General features: G+C 35.4%; 2 long non-coding RNA genes across 2 annotated transcripts; both read right to left on the bottom strand.

The window, feature by feature from the left end:
• Window positions 1-588: 588 nt before the first annotated feature.
• On the bottom strand, window positions 589-1,258 carry LOC125290229. Its single transcript, XR_007192771.1, has 3 exons — window positions 1,240-1,258; window positions 1,059-1,138; window positions 589-692 (listed from the first exon to the last, which is right to left on the bottom strand). It is a non-coding gene; the product is annotated as an uncharacterized LOC125290229 (long non-coding RNA).
• A 1,104-nt stretch (window positions 1,259-2,362) lies between these two features.
• Window positions 2,363-2,949, bottom strand: LOC125290228. The gene is made up of 3 exons (XR_007192770.1): window positions 2,928-2,949; window positions 2,686-2,811; window positions 2,363-2,403 (listed from the first exon to the last, which is right to left on the bottom strand). It is a non-coding gene; the product is annotated as an uncharacterized LOC125290228 (long non-coding RNA).
• Window positions 2,950-3,965: the final 1,016 nt, after the last annotated feature.

Here is a 3,965-nt window from a genome sequence, read left to right on the forward strand (position 1 = left end):
GCCATGTTATGTAAGGGACATGGTACTGCAAAAAACGGAAACATAGCCTACCCAGGTAGCATTCTGGCGTTGGGCCAACGTTGGGCCCAAGGTCAGTGGTTGTGTTATTAACGTTGGCTGCTGGCGGTGGCCCCAACGTCATTTTGTCCGTGGCCCAACGTTGGCCCAACCATTTAATTAGACCATCAGCAGACCTTTGGCCAACCCTAACCCAACCATATGCCAACTTAAAAAAGCCTGCCCAGCCAACCCAAAATACACCTTACCAACACTATGCCAACCCGAAACCTACCTTTCTAACGTTGGGCCAACCATTTCATAGACCGACTGCCGACCTTTTGCCAACCCCAACTCAACCATATGCCAACTTAAATAGCATACCTACCCCAAAAAAAATTACACCTTAACAACACTATGTCAACGTTTTAACCTTAAGATGACTGCTTATTTCAGCAGAACACTCATCTTGATATTTTGGCCACCTTTATGGTTATTACAGTAATTTAGAAATTACTTACTTGATCACAATGATTTTACCAATCTGCCCTGAACTTGTAATCTTAATAGTGATATAATACCAACACGAGATTAAGGGTTAAAATAAATACATTTAATAATACATATTGATTTAATAATAAACATTTATGTGATGAGATCCTCAAGGGTTGATGGGTCATCAATCAGTTCTGCTCCTATAAAATAACAGAAATTACTTTTAGTTACTTTTAGAAATTATTTTGTTTTGCTTGCTCAAATAAGACTTCACTGCATTAGGAAGATTATACAGATAATTTGTCTAACAAGAGATTACGAAATGTGTAATATTAATAATGTTGTCTTCCAAGTGTAATCAAGCAATCATTTTATTAACTGGTGACAATGTACAATCTATGGAGGCCTATTTCATAACATTCTCTTAATTATGTACAAATGATGTTAATGCCTTCAGGTCACTTATTTCCACACTTGTGAATAGTTATTCATTTCGAGCATTAGATAAAAAGATGAGACAAAAGGTAAAACAATTTAGGACTATGCACTAATGACTAAAAACTTACAATGTCAGATATTTCAGACACTTCCTCGGATTCACTGCTGATGTCAGATGGAGGATGTTATGGGGAATGTGTCTGCCTCTCTAATTGAGGAAAGAAATTCAAGTTAACTACTTACTATTTCACAACTGTGATGATAAATAAAAAGTCAGTATTTTTTTTGATTGGTTGTTGAAATCTGTACCCTTTTCTGATCTCCTTTTCTTCCTCCATTTCGGTCACCAGCTGTATTTTAGCCATGTTTTTATCTTTTCTTCTGCCTCCATTAAGGTGGCCCTTTGTTTTTTTAGCATCTGTGTGGGGAATTTGGGGAATTGAATGGAGAGTGAAGGATAATATTTTACTCTTAAAATCAGTTTAAAAACCACTGATTTAGAACATGACGTGAAGTTTTGTTGTGTAGGGTAGATAATATACTGGATGTGTACAGCAGGCTACCAATCAGAATGTGTGTAGAATAAACATTGAATGAAATTGTAAAAGAGCTGTAGTACCTATGATGACTTTTGCCAGGTGCAACACAGAAAAAGGACTTTTCTGCCCCCCGCCCATCCAGTTAAACTTTTTTTCTCTAAATCATTGCTGATTGTTTCACGCATGATCCTGTAGATTATATCTTTTGTTGTTGTCCCTCCCAAACTCATGAGATGTTTTACCTCTAAAATGAAATGGTTGTGCATACATGATTAAGCTTGTCAAAAAGGTGGAACATAACTACAAGCACTACACAGTGCTATGGGCTACCATACAGTCCCATAACAGAAGAAAAGTGGCATAGCAAGAAAGCTCACAATTGGTGCCTCCAAAGCTTCACTACTAGGACAAGGCATTAGTGATTCTGTAGTAGAGTTGAGTTCAAGAGGTGATTTCAAGAAGTATTTAGGATAACTCAGACAGTTGAGTTTACTGAAAGAATTGAAATGAGAGCGAAGGAGGAAGATCAAACTATCGGTATCCAAGAAAACGGATGAACCACTCACATTACAATCCTTTTAACAACACTATTTAAAAACTATTTATTGTATTTATGTATGTATTCCTATTTATTCATGTATTTATTCAATGGCTTATTTATGGTATTTATTGATTATGAGAACTACTAATAACTAGAGTATAGGTTTACATACACAACATAAACAGAACTTACCAGAGAGCGCCGTGTTTCCTTGTCAGAAAGCGGTCCTCCATTTTTATATCATTAATATTTTGTAACGAAACTCAAAATCTGGAAAACTGCTGACTTCAGTGACACTCTCTCTTCTCAAAATTGCCTGAAGCAGAAGATAATTTTGTCTGACTTGGCCTTTTTTTATCTCCTCTAGCATCTGAAAGAGTCGGAGTTCTCTTTCTGAAACAGACAAACTATATAACTTTATATAACATGTGTCTACTGTTTTGCATACTCAATTTGAAAATTATTACATTCTGTTTTTATTTAGCATTTTACATGATGTCCCAAGTTCTTTTTTTTTTTATTATCTAAATTGTGGTTGTAAATCAAAGCACATTGGATATTAAGGCTAATTGTTAAGAAGTTGTTGAAGAGTTTCTAATCCCTTTTATAGACTAAAAGGTAATTAATAAAAGTTCAAGTAAACTATTATAAAATATTTGGAATAGTTCTATGTACCATCTTGTCTTAGATCTGGGACTGTCTCTGGTGTTGATGGTGGAAATGGAAATGGTGGTATGGCTGGCAAGGTCTGGCTTTTGGCTCCATTATTGCAGAATTTCTTTTTTGGTCTTTCCATTGTCTCTGCATATGAGAAACAGTGAGAAGAACAGTGAGAAACAGAATCAATACATGATATTCCAAAGTCTTGACCACTGTATGTTTTCTTTACATGTCATGTTTTCATCTGTGCTGTTTACCTGTGTGGAGCCTACTTGTTGGAGGCCTGAACTGGAGGTCTTCCTGAGGCTGCAGATGGAGGGGCTGATGTAGACCTAAATCCAACATATTTCGATGATGGTCTGTTGGACACATTAAGTGTAATAAATTTTTTAAAGGTGCAGTGAACACTAGTAGCAAATAAGCACAGTCAGGCTATAAAAGAAGAACAGAGAACAGAGGAAACATACACTCTTTTTCCCAAGACACTGTCCTCTGCCTGCAGGCTCCAAACCATTGCCTTTGCAGAACTTCACGAGCTTCCTTCGGGCTTTTTCATAGGAATCTAAATATAGAAACAAACAACATTGTTAAGCCTATTATCTGAACATTTGAAAATAACTGCTTATAGGCATAACTCACAAGGAGCATGTTTAATTTTGAGCAATAGATTTGAATAGTTATTTCTCTATATTATTATAGAGAAATTTATATATATTAATAATTAATAATATATTATTATCCACTACATTGTGGAACTTCCTCAATAACTTACCATACTCAGCCACCCATTCAGTTATATATTCTTCCCATTCTTCATCAGGGGTTTCATTTTTTCAACCGCTTTTCTACATTTAGTAGTATTATATGGGGGGCCAAAAGGAAATTTTTAATCGATGCTCAGCCAGTCACTTTTGGTATAACCTCTGTCTCATTTTTTTTCCGTGAAAACAACAATTGAATACATCTACAGTATAAAACAAACAAACAAACAAACAAACATAGCTAGTGTTACAAACTATATACACTAATTGAAGCTCAATTAAGCAGTATGCAGTAAAGGATATGCCACAAACCCATCCCCTTATATTGTAAAAGAATGACTTTTGTAACAGTCTGAAGAGGGACAATAGTCAATGACTGCCCGGTTGTTTCACAAAGGATATATTAAGACTTTGATGAATCAATGGGGTAGGTAAAAAAAGATGATTTGTTTTGGAATTTAAGACAGACTAAATGTGATGCTTCCTTGTCTTTTAAAAATATTTTTTAACTATATGAATGTCTCCATTGAACAG

This window comes from Alosa alosa, unplaced genomic scaffold, assembly GCF_017589495.1.
Source record: "Alosa alosa isolate M-15738 ecotype Scorff River unplaced genomic scaffold, AALO_Geno_1.1 AALO_1.0_unplaced_27, whole genome shotgun sequence".
NCBI classification, from domain to species: domain Eukaryota; kingdom Metazoa; phylum Chordata; class Actinopteri; order Clupeiformes; family Clupeidae; genus Alosa; species Alosa alosa.